Raw genomic sequence first — 17,105 nt, 5'->3', positions numbered from 1 at the left:
TTCAGGTTGGAGCCAGAACCCTAACATAAAATAGTCAGGGTTGGAGCCAGGACATGGTAAGTATATAGACTGAGTTTGAGCCAGGACATGGTAAGTATATAGTTCGGGTTGAAGCCGGGACAATGGTAATATAGTCCAGGTTAGAGCCAGAGAAATAGTAATACGGTTCGGGCTGGAGCCAAGACATGGTAAAAATATAGTCTGGGTTGGAGCCAGGACAATGGTAATATAGTCCAGGTTGGAGCCAAGACATAAATGCTGAAATCGGGTTTAGGCCTTGATCCCTTGGTGTTGATTCATTTATTAGTTAGGACATGTGTTATATATCTCGAATGTTTAGGGAATTTTAGAGTGCAGGTTATCATGATATGTGTAACGTTGTTTGCTAGGTACAATCAAAGTATTTGATTCTGATTTGGCTATATTTTGAGAATTGTGTGATAGGGTTGGGATTTATCAAATACCCTAATGATCGGTAGTGATAACTACCTTAGGGAAACCCGTTACTAGGTTTAGTATATTTGTGTGAAAGGTTATTCTTACTAAGTGTTTTCGCTTACCTATTTTTTTCATGTTGTAGGTAAGTGCAAAAGCAAAATGGCACAGTGAGCACCAGAGTCTGCTTGTGGATATGTACATGTGGCCTAACTTGGGCAGATTTTTAATGGAACACCATTTTGAAAAGGAACGCTGGGAGCTTGTTATTTCTTTTATGACATTTATTTTGCTTTAACTCTGTAAAAGAATAGTTGTAGTTCTGTTTCCTAAAGAAAAAGTGTGCGCACACGATCTTTTAAAAGTTAATTTTTATATGGCTTTTCGGTACAATGAGTTAATAGTAAAATTTTTTAAAATTCCACATAATTTGGCCTTGTATGTTTTGGGGGTCATTTCAAGTGGTATCAGAGCTGGACTTGAGCTAATTCTGTAGACAAACCCACATGTACATTTTGCAAGGTAGACCGGCACACACTGTATGTATTGTCTTTTCATATGCGTTTCCTTTGTTTTCTTTTATTTACCTCAATTCTATAAATTGTAGGTTATGACTGTTATACCATATATAGGTGACCCTGTGATAGAGAACCTACCCATAATCCCTACGGCTAGGATTGATTATTATAGTTTTTTTAACGATGAGAATCCTCGATGCTTCGAGTACGATCAACAACATTGGCGTGTCATTTGGCAATGGACGCATTACATGACAGAAGTCTTTGATAGTTCCAACACACCTTAGCGACGGAGGGTGCAATATGCCAGCACTTGTCTGAGAGGCTTGTCACAGATATGGTTCCGTCACAAATGTGGGCGGCTGGTTCGCGAGACATGGGTTGACTTTCGTATGAAGATTGAGCTAGCGTTTGGGCCATGGATTAGCCTATGTTCGTGGTCGATAGCATACCTCGAGGCACGGCGGTAGATCCTAAGGAGGATCACAAGCAGACTAACAAGTATACTTACATAGAGTTGGATATGTTGATGGATAGGATAGATTAGGTTTTGCTGTGAAAGTCTTGTTGATACTTTTGTAAAGACTTTGCAAACCTACTATACTTTAGATCTTTTGAAAAGTTGTAGCAACCCCACGAGTAGTTGGGGTTCTCTTTTGTATTTATGGTTCTGCTGACTAAAACTTTGTGGCATGATCTTTCATGATCATTTTGTATTGCTAGGTTATATCCCTGAATGTTATGACTACTTGCTTTGTGTTGAATTGTTATGGTTCTTCTTTCTTGTGTATGAGCAAAACTTGTATGCTCATTTGATGAAAGGTTAGTAGTCTTCCCTACTATTGTAGTGTCCCATAATTTTTACTTAGCTAGATAGTAGTAGTATTAAGTAATAGTTTGTAGTATGTTAGTTTCCATGGATTTTGGTTCAAGCCGAGACATAGTTTGAAACTCATAGCAACAGTTATGTATTTTATAAGTTTGACCTATAGTTTACAAATATTAATTATAACATAATGTTTCATTAATATTGTTGGTCCTAGAAATAGTAATTATTATAATCAAAGGTTTAGATAGAATTATTAAGAATGTAACCCTTGTCATAATCATATTTATTAAGGATTTAAGTATTTTTTATGAATAGTTTAATTAAAAGAAAGATCTAGAAGCTATAGAACCTTCTAGTAGCTATTAGGATCATGTTTTGGCTCAGTGAATGTTGTTTAATCAATTCAAAACATGCTGAAAAAGTGCAAATACGTGTTTGATATATAAATGTATGCCGATATATCGCAACTATAGAGGCCGATATATCGCCTACGGGAGATAGGGAAAACACGTCGACTTCGTACGAACGAACAAACGAGGCTCGGGATATAGGTCTAGGCAATATATCGCCCAGAGTAGGCGATATATCGCCCCTAAGAGTGATTTTTGAATACTTGAGGATTTTAAATTTGAAAACAGCCTTAACCACTTGGACCTGCCTTTGAACGATTTTGACCGAGTTTTGGGCATCTGTTGAACAAAAATTTAAATATTTTTCATTTTATATTCATTTATTTATTCAAATTAAAAGGGGTTAGTTTCACTCCTTGAACTCTATAAATAGGACCTTGTACTCAACCATTTCGTTCATCATTCAAGCATTGTTCAGAGCCTCTAAGCTACTAAGATTACTATAGAGAGAAACACTTGGGTTTTGGGATAAAAGCTTTTCAAATCTAAGCTTTTCTAAACACTTGGGAAGTAAGATATAGTGTTATTTCGGTATCAAGGTGTAGATCAAGTCATAGTTATCCAAGGTATTCTTATCCATTAGTTCAGTTCTTCATGGTTCTTTAGTTTCCATTTATTTTCTTTCAGATCCTAACTCTTGTTTATGATTCTTGGTTAGATCTTTAAGTTTCTTGAAACTTAAGGTTTTCGGTAAGTTTTTTCTTTGATGGTTTTGTTCTCTTATTCATCTCCTTCCTTTAGAAACTCACGATTCTTACTGTTGGTTTTAGGAGTGTTCCAAATCATGTTCTTGTTCCCAAATATCCCGGTTTTTGGTAAGAAAAATAGGTTAGATTATATGTGTTTATATGTTTGTGTGTTATGATATGCTATGTATATATGTATGAATATGTTTTTAGTTGCTTGGGGCTTATAGTTGCTTAGATAGCAAACCCCAAGAATTTTTATCATTTTCATGGTTTAGAGTTATGATTTACCCTACCTTGATTAGTAGATAGAGGACCAAGATGGGTTATCATATACTATAATTATGATCTAACCTACCTCAATTAGTAGACAAAGGACCAAGATGGTTTAATCACATACTATGTTAATGTGTTAATGGCCATTAATATTGTAGTCCTATATGATATATGTTTTTTATAGTCATATGTTTTATAGTATATGTTTATGATAGAGTCTTATGTTTATGATTTATGACATATATGTTGCTAGTAGATTGTTCTTGCTGGGCATTAGGCTCATTCCTTTCTTTTTAGCTTGATGCAGGAAAATGAACATGGAAGGTGGGAAGGATTCGTGGCAGCTTTGCATGTGTGATGAGGATGAATGGACTGATGGAAGATCAAGGATGACGTTGTTTAAAGTCTTTAAATTTATGTTTTGATGTATTTCCGAACTTAGTTTTTAACAATTGATTGAAGTTTATGTTTTATGTTTTTTTGTACTAAACAATGGGCACCCATACCATATTTTATATTTCATACTTTACTTTGTATTTGGCCCAATATTTTGGATTTTAAATAAAGGTATGTTATTTCTTATGTATGTATTCAAAATAGTAGTTATCTCATAGTAGTTTTTAATGATCCGAGGTCTTAGAAATAGTCAGGGCATTACAACTATACATTGTTGTATAGAAATTCGCGATGGTGCCTAACAACCGGGCCAGGGAAGGTCAAGTTGTTAGCCCACGAGACCCAGCCAAGAGACCAGTCGTTGACTAAGAGGCAGGTCATTGCTGAGGCAGAGGAAGAGGTCGAGGCTGAGGGAGAGGCAAAGGACAAAGGGTACAGCCGGAACCCATTCTGGCAACCTAGATAAAGGATTTGAGAAGGACTGTGCATGAACAAAATGCAGTGAACACTCAGATGTTTGAGACATTGATTCATAGATTCCCGAAAGTGCCACACAACCCTGCACCCCAGCACCTTGGGAAGACATTCTCGAACAACAAGAATTCCTGGCGCAAGAAGATCCACTGGTGGGAGCAAATCCACAACCTGATTCATCTAGAATAGAATAACTGAAACCGATTTTAGAACGATTTATAGGAAAAACCCACCTGTGTTCGAAGGGACTACGAACCCCCTGATGGCAGAAGAATGGGTCAGCGCGCTGGAGAGAATCTTTGATTTTGTGGCGGCTACTGAAAGGGAAAAAGTAATATGTGCAATGTATATGGTAAGGAAGGATGCCCACATCTGGTGGGATATTGCTAGGAAGGATCGTGATGTTGCACAGATGGAATGTGGTTGAATTCACCAACCTAGTACAAGGGTCATCTAGCGTATAGGAGTACGTGTGCAAGTTTGACCAACTCTCATGATTTGCTCTTGATCTGGTACACACTGAAGCCAATCGGGTACACAAATTCATGAAGGGGTTGGAAAGAGAGATAGCTCAGTTGATGGATACCAGGAAGACCAGCACAGATACTTATGATGAAATCGTGGAGTGAGAAATTTGACAAGAGTCATGGCTGTTATAAGGGAAGAAAGAGCCCTACAGGGCTGAGGAATTAGTATATGTTCCAAATGACCGAGAAAGATACTCTAACAACCAGAGCGAACCTTCTGGAAGATTTTCATACAGAGGAAATAGAAGTGCGGGGAAGACCAATACTCCAGGAAACTCTCGGTTTTCCAATGGTGGAAATGATAAACGAAGAATGGAGCCACCAAGCCGAAGTTCAAACTTCGAAAAGTTGCAAAAAAGTGAAATCAACTATTAGCTGCAATGCAACAAATGCAATCTGTAATGCCCTGGATAGCCAAGACCGTTACACTGTGTACTTATAAAGGTGCAAGACTCGCTAATCAAGTCATTATTTTAAAAACGTGTCACTAAACATGTAAGAGCTAGGGTTAAAAAGATTTTGGTCTCGAAAGACTAATTTCATATATTTAAACTATTATAAACACAGGATCCCATAAGAAAACAGAGTTAAAATAAGTTTACAAACTCCCAAAAGTACATGAGTAACCACTAGCCATATTAAGGCAAAATAGACAGTCTTCAGGTCTCGCGTCCCTGCCTAAACCTCAACCGTGGCGGCTGGGCAACTGGCTATGTACATTATGCTCGCTGAGCTCTCCAATCAAGGCTGGTCTAACTTGCCCTTGCCTTTACCTGCACCACGTAGCACCCGTGAGCCAAGGCCCAGCAAGAAAACATCTTATACAATTCAATCAATGAAAACAGACAATTAACTCATTATGCATATATTCCCATCAGATAATCCACAACAAATATTCAGCACATACTTTCAGATTCAAGATACAATCTATCACATATTACACTCATATCACATAATATTCAGGGCCGACGACTTAGGCCGCACCCTCTGCTTAACCCACTGACTCCGGCCCGCTTAAACCGAGCTCAATGCATAATAAGCTGTCCTCGGCTACCAGTGGCCGAGCCGCAACCTGTGCGCTAGGGAAACCCTTGGCACCCTTAGGCCGTTGGTTCACTAAATGGCTTGCATGGTATAATACCATCTTGTCAAGCATTTACAATAGGGAACCCTTAGTTCCGTCACATATATTCAACCACGTGCAGTTTTCTTACCTTTAGTCTATATGGTTATTGATTACGAGCCACACCCCTCAAGCACAATCCGTTCCTGAGCCTAAGCCTTTATCACCTAGTCACAACCAAAGTATAGGGTTCCATTAATACTCGAATATAGGTTTCTGGTTATACAACTAACTCCCGGGAATCCGAATTCCACCAAGCATGGTGGTGAAATCAATCTCGAGCACACCAGACTACTTTCCCGTGCCTAAAACCCTCAAAAACTCATGTGCACACCCAAGGGCTGCGACCCTTGAAGCTTAGCTACGGCCCTAGCCTCAAAACAGAACCAAGCCCATCCTGAACAAGACATGCGCTGCGGCCCTTGCTTTGGGCGCCGCGGCGCCGTCCCATGGTCGAGCCTCCTTGGCCCTTTTTCATCCTGGGGACGCAGCGCTCTAGAACATAGCCGCGACCCTCCCCTTCGTGCCCAGAAAACCCATCATTTCTAAGCTTGAAACCTCACCTTAAACCATCCCAAAGTTCCCGAACTCATAACCAATTAATCCTAACTCCTTTAGCATGACTTAAACAACATAATTCCACAAAAAACACAGCCTAATACACACTAATCTTCTCTTTCAATTTCTGAAACTCAAGATCTATAAACACTCAAACCAGCCATTCAAATCCAATCTCAAACCCCTAAACCATGAGTTGAAACTTACCTCTTCTGTTGAACCACTTCACCAAGCCAAAGCCAAGCTAAGTCCCCAAGTTTCCTCCTCAATTCTGCCGTAAAACATCAAAGCCATGTTTGCCTCGAAACTTAACCAAAACCCAGAATTTCCAACCATAGAAGGGAAGATTAAATTGCTTACCTTAACCCTGACTCATTTTTGATTAATCCCTGAGCTAAGCCTCCAAATCCCCACCTCAATCCTCAGAAATTCCAGCTTGATTCCCTTAAGTTTTCTTTGTTTTCCTTGAGAGTGAGAGAGAACTGAGGTAAAAAGTTTTAGTCAGTTTATCTTTCTTCCAAAATTTTCCTTAAGTCTATCTTATTGCTAAGTCAATCCCAAGGCTCGAGGTGTCGGAACCGTCCCCGAGGCCAAAACGGTAAAATCCCCCAATATTCCCGCCTAGACATCCTAACCTCAAATATATCTCCATATATTTATTTTCGTAACCCGATAGTCCAAATCACTACCCAATACCTAATATACCCCTGACTTGCCAAAAGTCATATCTTAAATCCCGTTGTGACTTTTCTTACTAACTGACCCTAGGATCGTCTCGAGTCGTGCTCTGCGAACCTGCCCACATAATAATGTGGTTCTCACATGTATCACATATTTATTTCATATTATCACATAATATCATCAACTATCATATAATCAACATAATCACATATTCACACATTTAAGTCAACGATATCCACTCTAATCCCATTTATGCCCTCCCAGCATGCTAATCAAGGCCCTTAAGCCTTATTAGCAAATTTGGGTCATTACACAATCGATGACACCCCGGTGAGTTCAAAAACAACAACTCCTTCACCTGTGGAAAGTCATGTTATTTCTCAAGGCATTGTCCGACTCATGGTTAGAAGGGAGGAAACGACCAACCAAAGCCAATAGGAACTGTACCGTGAGATTATGCACTCACCCATGGTGATAAAGGAGCTGGGACTTCCGACATGGTGTCAGGTCAGCTTCCTATGGCTAAGAACTCAGCATATGTATTGATGGACGCTGGTGCATCCCATTCTTTTATTATTGCATCTTATGTTGATAAGATAGATAGGAAGCTTGTGCTTATGGAAAATGTATGATGTGTATCCTTACGTTTGGGGGAGGATATGATGGTACGGTCTTGGGTTAGAGACATACCATTATAGGTAGAAGGTCAAGAGTTGACTGTGGATTTGCTAGTTTTTAATTTACATGAGTACGATGAAATTTTTTGTATGGATTGGCTAACCAAATACGAGGCGGTGGTGAATTACAAACAAAGAAAGGTGATTTTTAACCGACTTGGGGAAGAACCGTTCGTGTTCCAAGGCAAAACACCTATTTCAAAGGCACCATACCGGATGGCACTGGTAGAGCTTAAATAACTACAAGCGCAATTACAAGACTACCTAGATAAAATATTTATACGACCAAGCCATTCTCCGTGGGGAGCCCCAGTATTGTTCGTGAAAAAGAAAGACGACTCCATGAGAATGTGAATAGAATACCTTTAATTCAACAAAGTGATGATCAAGAATCGATACCCATTGCCCAAAATTAATGATATATTTGATCAACAACAGGGAGCATTGGTATTCTTGAAGATCGACTTGAGATCCAGGTACGAACAACTGAAGGTCAAGGAATCGGATATTCCCAAGACCGCATTCCGAACTCGGTATGGCCACTATGAGTTTATGGGGATGTCTTTTGGACTCACAAATGCACCTGCGACATTCATGGATCTTATGCATAAGGTGCTGGATGAGTATCTAGAAAAACTCGTGATCGTATTTATAGACGATATACTCGTATACTCGCAAAATCAGGAAGAACACGGAAAGCACTTGGAGCTGATCTTACAATGATTACGTGAGAAAAAGTTGTACATCAAACTCTCCAATTCTGAATTTTGGCTGACTCAAGTAAGTTTCCTAGGCCACGTGGTGTCAGAAGACAGAATTACAGTTGATCCAGCAAAAATCGAAGTGGTAAAGCAATGGAAGGCTTTGAAGAACGCACAAAAAGTTCGCAGTTTCTTAAGTCTGGCAGGGTATTATAGGTGCTTTGTGGAAGGTTTTTCCAAAATAACGATGCCTATGACCACACTAACCCGAAAGAATGTCAAATTTGAATGGACAGACAAGTGCAAAAAAAAATTTCAAGAGTTAAAGACCAGATTAACGACTGCTCCTGTACTCAGTATTCCAAAGGGTACCGAGCGATATGCTGTTTATAGCGATGGATCAGGTCAAAGACTTGGAGCCGTACTAATGAAACATGGGAAAGTGATTGTGTACGCCTCCTGAAAATTGAAAAAATATGAGAGAAACTATCCAACACATGACTTGGAGCTAGCAACAGTAGTGTTCACATTGAAGATTTGGAGACACTATCTCTATGGGATCCACTGTGACATATACATGGATCACAAGAGTCTAAAGTATTTCTTCACCTAGATAGAGTTAAACATGAGACAACGGAGGTGGTTAGAATTGCTCAATGATTACGATTAAGATATATTGTACCACCTAGGAAAGGCTAATAGAGTAGTTGACGCACTGAGTCGGCATCCAATGGCTTATGTAATTTTTGTGAAAGAAATACCCCAAGAACTACAAACTGATATATCCAAATTAGATTTGGAGATAGTAGTGGGAAGATTGGAAAAGTTATCTATACTACCCACGATCATGGAAGCAATCCAATGGGGATAACTTGTAGATCTGTGGATCCAACGAATGGTGCATGAGACTACGAAAGACATGTGAACAGAGTCTCACATCTCGGAGGATGGAGTGTTGGGTTTCAAGGGTGGGTTATGCATGCCACATGATGAGGAGATAATGAAACAAATCTTTTATGAGGCTCATAATACTCCTTATGCTATGCACCCGAGAACCACAAAGATGTATCAAGATATCAAAAGATACTTTTGGTGGGTAGAAATTAAGAGAGATGTAGCGAAATACGTGGCACACTGTTTGACATGTCAACAAACTAAAGTGGAGCATCAGCGACCTGCAGGGTTATTGCAGTTGTTTAAGATCTCAAAGTGGATATGGGAAATGTTCATCATGGACTTTGTTACCGGGTTACCACACACTCCGAAGGGGTATGATGAAATATGGGTTATCGTGGATAGACTAACAAAATCCGCTCATTTATTACCTATTAAGACAACAGATGGTGCAGATAAGTTGGGAGACTTGTACATTATTGAGATAGTGTGATTACATGGGGTTCTAATCTCTATAGTGTCTGATCAAGATAGGCAATTCACCTCCGCGTTGTGGAAGAGAAATGCAAATGGGATTGGGAACTAAACTCAAATTTAGTACGAATTTTCACACATAGACGGATGGCCAGAGTGAACGAACAATTTAGACATTGGAAGATAAGTTAAGAGCTTGCGTGCTAGATTTTTAGGTTCGTGGAGTGTAAAACATCCATTAATTGAGTTCGCCTACAACAATATCTATCATGTCTCAATAAAAATGGCTCCATATGAAGCACTATACGGAAGGAAGTGTCGATTTTAAATCCACTGGTATGAGACGGGTGAGAGGAAATTCTTGGGATCGGAAGTGGTGGACCAAGCTACGAAGGACATTATGTCGATTCGTCAGAGGCTACAAACCTCGATAGATCTCTAATGAAAGTATGTCGATCATCGACGGAGACCTTTAGAATTTGAAGTTGGGGACAAGGGACTGTTAAAGATAGCTCCACTGAGAGGAGTTATGAGGATCGGGAAAAAGGGCAAGTTGAGCCCTAGGTACATTGGGTCGTTCGAGGTTCTGGAACCCATTGACAAGGCATCTTACCAACTAGCCCTTCCACCCGCATTCTCTAGAGTTCAAGATGTATTCCATTTGTCAACCTTGAGGAAGTACATGAACTACCACCCTCATGTGCTAAGTTACAATGAACTTAGCATATATCCTCAGCTGAGTTATGAGGAAAAACCAGTTGCAATTCTTGATCGGAAAGACAAGGTGTTAAGAAACAAAACAATACATTTAGTAAAGCTGCAGTGGTGTAACCAAGACATTGAAAAGGCGACCTAGGATTCAAAATCCAAGATGCAGGAATGGTATCCCCATATATTTTGAGTTTCGGGGACGAAACTATTATAAATTGTAGGTATTGTAACATCCCGTGTTTTGAACACCCGTTAGTAGTCGGTTGAATCTGGTGAAGAATTATGTGAAATATTATTTTGATGAATGAGATTATATGAAATTGTGATGATTCGTGACTTTTTATAGCAGCTTTGATTATTCGATAAAGGATCCAGCTTTATGCAAAGAAATATTGGTCTCAGACCAAGGAACAATTCCTAATGGGAGAAAAATCTCTGATTAAATAAAATAGGAAATGCTATGGCATAAAAATATTAATTGTGTCTGGCAACTGTGACTTTATAGTCGAGCCAATAAGTTTAAGAAAAATTGATTGATGTTCGAATTCCAATAAATCGGGTTTAAGAATGAGAATTTCTAGCTCGGGCCTCTAAGGGAATTTTGAAAAATTTAATAAAATTACCAAAATTATGTGATATGTGACAAATTTAATTTTGGGTCAGATTTAATTTAATTAATTAAGTTTGGAGATATTTAAAAACTATAGGTTAAAAGTTAACGAAAATTTAGAGCATAAAATTCCCAAAGGGCCCTTGGATCCCTTAAATGTGAAGTAACATAAGCAAGGGCACAAAAGTAATTTCCATGGGTAGAGAGAGAGAGAGGAGTGGATAGCAAGGCTAAGTCCAAGGGCTCTCAAGAGCTAGGACACATACCCCAAAGAGAATAGGAAGAGTCTTACCCATTCACATGCCAAGGGTGTAATCATTGTTTTGTTTTTTTCTCAAAATAATTTTTTCTACCATTTTTCCCCCAAAAGTAAGGCACCCTCTTCCCCTTCCCTTTTAATTTTTCTTTCTAAATCTGATAAACAAAAATAAGATGCTCTCTCACTTCTTCTCATTTCTTTCCTCTCTCTTTCTCCTTCAAGGGGATACTCTATTGAAGCTAGTGTTCAACCCTAAGCAAACCGAGTTCAAGGTAAGTGAAATCCTCTCTGGTGATTCATTCTTCTCCTTCTTATTCAAACCTAAAACCCTACAATTCCTTGTGCATGCATGTGATCTAACAGCCATGCATGGTCTTGTTCTTGTGTTCTAGGGTTCAAGAGAAGCCTTACTAGTTGGATCTTCAAGTTGAGCCCCATTAGGACTAAACAGAGCAAGGTAAGAGGTTTTTGTGAGCTTGCATGTTCTTGTCCCTCATCTAATTTTCTTTCTACCCTAATCCTTTTCTTAAATACTACATGTGAGACTTGGGGTTTATTTTTGAGAGTTTAGAGCACAGAAGAAAGGTTTTGAAGAGCTAACGAACACTTCTCCAAGCTAGGTCATCGAAAGGTAGAATCTATGGTTCAATTCTTTATGTTTGGTGGTAATTCTTGTAGATCTGGTTGTATAGGGTGTTTCAATAGTTTTTGAGCATAAAGATTAAGGCTGAGATTTATGTGTGGTATGATGATTTGCATGCATGCATGTGGCTATGGTTATGCTTGAAGTGCTTATTGATGTTAGGTTTTGTAAAAATGCATGCTGCCAAAATTTCGTGGTTTAGCTTCCAACGTGTCAGATCGTACTCTACTGATTCTTTTTGTGAAAAATATTTGTTTATTTGCATAGTTCCTTGTGATTACTTGATGATAGGCTTTTGAAAATCGTAAAAAGGTATTTTCAAACCCAAGTTATGAATGTTTTGACATTTTGTTGTTAATCTGGAAAATTTCTGGGCAGCATGCATTTCCCAGATTGCTTTGACTTTTGAATGGGTTTTATTAATAAAAAAGATAGGAAATTTGGTAAGGTGTTATTTTGAACATATATAAGGGTCTCTGTAAAATTTTAGTGGAAAATTTGTTAAGGTATAAGAGATTATTTTTCAAAGTTTGCCCTAGAATCTGGAAATAAAAGTTCTGGGCAGCAAGCACTGCCAAGATTGCTTCAAATATCATGATGAGTTTTATTATTCCAAAAATTATTAAATTTTTAAGGAAGCTAATTTAGATCTGTAAAATTTTAGAAAGAAATGCTACGGTGTAAGAGAAGTGAATTTTCAAATTTACCTTAAAATCTAGGAAAAACTTCTGCGCAGCAGGCACTGCCCAGATTGCTTTATAAATTTGAATGAGTTTTGCAATCCCAAAAATTATGAAATTTTGAGGAAAATTAGTTAAGATCTTTATAAGGACTGCTGTAAAATTTTAGATAAAATTTTTTAATTGTTTAAGAGAAATAACTTTTCTAAGTTTTCCCTAGAAACTGAAAGGTAGTAATTTCGAACCTTAACGAAAAAATGATTTTTGGGAGGTTAGTTCTCTTAACCCAAAACAAGTTTTGACGCGAGGCTTTTGCCTAATTCCCATCCTTATGACACAGAACACATGAATGATAGTTTAAGGGTTTTCGCCCAAAACTCAACTTAGGGAAAAAGTTTAAAAAGGAGACTTTACCCCTTAAATTAAATACTGGATGTAAAGTTTTTGAAATTAAAAGAAATAATCCTCTGTAAAGATAACTAAGGATCTGGAGAATTAGCCAATCACAAATCAACTTGAGTTAATTTAAAAGTTGATTTTTACCATTTTTAAGTTAAGGGTCCAATTTTCCTTCTTTTAAAAAATAACGTAAAAAGAGATCCTAGGTTATGGATAAAAAATGGTAAGAATAGGAGTTTGGTTTTTGTCGAATCTTTAAGAGAACGGGATAACATTGTCATATACTATTTCTAAAGGGTCAAAAAGCAGTGTTATGGTACATGATAGAAAATGATAAACTTTCGTGAGAGGATGGCAAGTTGGTATTTTTCTAAGATAGAAGTTGAGTAGAACTCCTTTTTCCAAAAACCAAAATATGAGTTATCTAATAAAAGAGTGTTGACCCAGGATTTGGCAAACAGACACGGAGTCAGAATATGCTTGATATGAATGAATGTGTAAAGAAGAACGTAATGACAAAAAGTAATAACAACACGATATTTTTATAGTGGTTCGGCCCCAGGATCTGGTAATAACCTACGTCCACTTAGACTGTTATTGATATAAGAACCAAAGGAGTGATCAAAGAACAAGGGTTCAATGAGTTTCACTAACCTCTCAAGAACAATACAATATCACTCGGAGAATTACTATAGTCTCAAATGATTCAAAAGCCAAAAGTCCCTTCCTTGAGCTATCTTTTGCTATTTATAGGCTCAAGGGGGATTACAAAAGCTTGTTACAGATATTCTTTTCTGAATAATCGGATACTCCGGAGATTGTGTGAGTTAAATTCAGGATTTACAAAGATCTTCACAGTAATGTTGCTTTGTATGCGGAACCATCGACCAGACTAGTCGCAGGTAAGACTGGGCTGCTTACTGCTTCTAATACGTCTTCTGGTCGATACTCTAGTAGAGCTTTTCCAGGTGTTAGCCACGTGTCCAGGGATCACTTGCCACGTCATCAATGCTAATTTTTTGCGTAACATTTGCCCCCCAAGTTTATTTATCACGAGCAATAAATAAACTTTTGAACGAACGACTCTTCGGTAACCCCGCCTTACGTGTCAGAACCCTTCGTGTGTTCTTGGAAAAAGTAACCTACTTCTATCTAATCACGTCTTTTCGGTTCCCCAGAAATAATTCGACGGCCATTCCCCTTCCCCATACTTCGAAAAAGGGAAACTGATGATTACACCTTTTCAATGCCACAGACAAACTTATATAATACCTTCAAAATCTTCCTTTTCTTTTTACGCATGCCATTGTCTTCACAAGAAACCCTAAAACAAGAGTTTTAAACTTCTCCGGAGACCGTTCTTCTGTATTTCCAAGACTCAGCCCGAGAGTTCCCTGATCTCCGAAGACTCTTTTTCCATCTCCACGATCATTTTCTTGGTAAGTTTTCGAATTCTTATGCTTCAAATTTTTGTGGTGCATGCTTCTGTATGTTGACTGTTTAAGTCCATCTGCTTCTGGTTTGAGATGCTTGTGAGTAGAATGTTTTGTAGGGAAAAAAGGGTTACGAGTTAGTTTAATAGTCATGATCATACTTTTAGGACGTAAGATCGAAGTAAAAATTCGATCTTTAGGCTAGTTGGAAAATAGGTTTTTCCCGCCCTAAGGGGAGTTGAAAAGGATTTTTTGAAAAACTTTTTACTTTCACCCTTTGATCCGTCTTTCAAACTGTTCGTATGGAACACTTAGCTTTTTGTTAGAATGCTGTTGTATAAAAGCTTGGCTTTTATACTCGACCAGCGTTATTCTAAAAAGCTTTTAAAAATTCTTTATCCTCACCTCCCCATTCTTCTGTTTGCAGATATTGATGCCAGATTTGTGGGGAGGTGAACGGCCCATCGACGACGATCTTCTCGCCCAGCTGCTCGAGGGCGAAGAACAACCGGCCGACCGAGTTCACGAGATTCCCTTCTCACCATCCTCTACTAGACCTCATCCTTCTCCTCCTCAAATGGCCCGTTCCAAATTCGTAGGCAAGAAAAGACCTGAGTCTGAAAATAGTCCAAACCTTCCTGCCCAGCCTGATTCGCAGGCTAGGGTTCCCTCGACCAGTGGTCGAGAAAATCCTGCTCCTGACCCTAATATCCAAACCAGGGCCCGCCCTCGCCATCAGAATCTGCCTGATGTCGAGTGGTATACTTCCCCGACCAGCTCAGTGACCCTTCAGATGGTTGCTAACTACTTCAGGAAATACCCTCTTACAGGGGTTTCCATTACAATTCCTGCCGCAGACCAAAGGGCTAACCTCCCTGGGGGCATATACAGTGCCTGGTCTCGGTATCACTTAGAGGCGGGGGCTTACCTCCCTTTACATCCTTTTTATGAGGGGGTGGCCAATTATTTCGGTGTCACCCCCTTCCAAATTACTCCAAATGGATATAGAATGCTGGCCGCACTCTATATCCTGTACAAACTTAAGAAATGGCCAGAACCTACCACTCATGAGGTCAACTATCTTTTTGACCTTAAATCCAACCCGCAACAATATGGAACGGGTTTCTTCCACTTCTGTCACCAGGAGACCAACTGGACGTTCCTGAGTGACACCACGCATATATCTAACGCGGGGCAGTACAGTAAGGAGTACTTCCTTACTCCGGACATAACCAGCAACAATCTGGCCTTCGCTCGAGGAGGTAAGTACCGTCTTTGACTGGTCGATACGTTTAAGCAAGGAGTTTCCTTTCATTTTTCTCAAACTGCACTTTGTCTTTCAGGCCCATGGTTACGTCCGACCCCAACACTAGACATGGTGTTGAGGTCCAATAGACTGGCCAGGATGACAGACGCAGAAAAAAGCATCAAGTACCTGGTTACCGATGAAAACTTGAGGCTGTCTGGCCTCCTGGCTCCTCACCATGAAACAAGAGGGTCCGTGGTAGACGATGCCACTGCCGAGGGGGTTCCTGAGTAGCAACCTCCCGCGTCCCCTCCTCGAAGGAGGACAACGGGGGTTACAATCAGGGAGCCCACGGGCAATCCTTCCGCAGAAAGGCCTTCTGCTCCCCAAGGCAAGGGGAAACAAAAGGCCAAAGAGCCAGTTGTGGACCTGGAGGAATCCTCTAATGAAAATGGTAAAGTTATTTTGCTTTTAAGTAGCTTGCCAATTCCCTGTCATTTGTTTGACCGGGAGGGCAACTTTACATATACTCCAAATTTAGGGCCAGAGTTCTTCATGCCAGATAATGAGTGTGTGACTAATAGAGTCAATAGTATACCGACCAATAGTTGTAGCTCGGGTACTAACTTTGTGACCTTCTTTTTTGTTTTGATAGAGAGTCTTCATCTACTTTTATCTTTACCAATTGCATGTTTTTACTTGTGTGCAGATATGGCCACTCCCAAAGTCTTAGACCTATACCAGACTGAGGAGGAACAGGAAGTTTCTCAGCTTCGGAGGAAGTCGTCACGGAGACAAACTGGCGAGACGAGCCAGGGTCCTACGAAAAAGAGTCGAACAGAAGACCCTCCTAGAGACGTGCCTGCCGGGCAAACTTCTGTTCATTCTCCGGCCCCTGCTGAGAAGGAGACTCCCCCTGCTCCAATGAACCCTCCTCCGGCTGCGCCCAGAAGGGAACAAGGAAAATGAGAGGAAAATCTTGGGGCCAAACTTTCGAGCCGTGCCATACGAGCAGCCAAAGACCGCATTGTGTACATCGGGAAAAATGACCGCGTCAAGGATGCAATGGTTGAGGCAGAAAATATGACGGTCGACCTGATCCTGAACAGGACCTTGAACGAAATAACCAGCGTAAGTACTTCTTTAATCTCTTTAGCTTCAGTCTTTTAGTCTTTCCCACAGGTTCTAACTTTTATCCTCTCTTCTTAGGCATTGTTGTTTGCTACCATTGCTCGCACCCGCACCCAAGCCACCATCGAGCAGGCTAGGGCAAAGGCCATTGAGAGGTATCAGGTGAAGGCAGCCGAGGAGCTTTCAGCTGTAGAGGCCAAGCACGCCAAGGAGTTGGAGGCGATGGTTCAACAGAGGGACGCTGCGGTGACAAAGTTGTCGGAGGCTGATGTTGTAAAGGAAGCTGCGATAAAGTCGAGGCTGGATTATCAGGATGTCAGCCGCACCCACCTTC

The sequence above is a fragment of the Humulus lupulus genome, chromosome 6 (genome assembly GCF_963169125.1).
Source record: "Humulus lupulus chromosome 6, drHumLupu1.1, whole genome shotgun sequence".
Lineage (NCBI taxonomy): Eukaryota > Viridiplantae > Streptophyta > Magnoliopsida > Rosales > Cannabaceae > Humulus > Humulus lupulus.
This window is presented reverse-complemented; position numbering follows the sequence as displayed.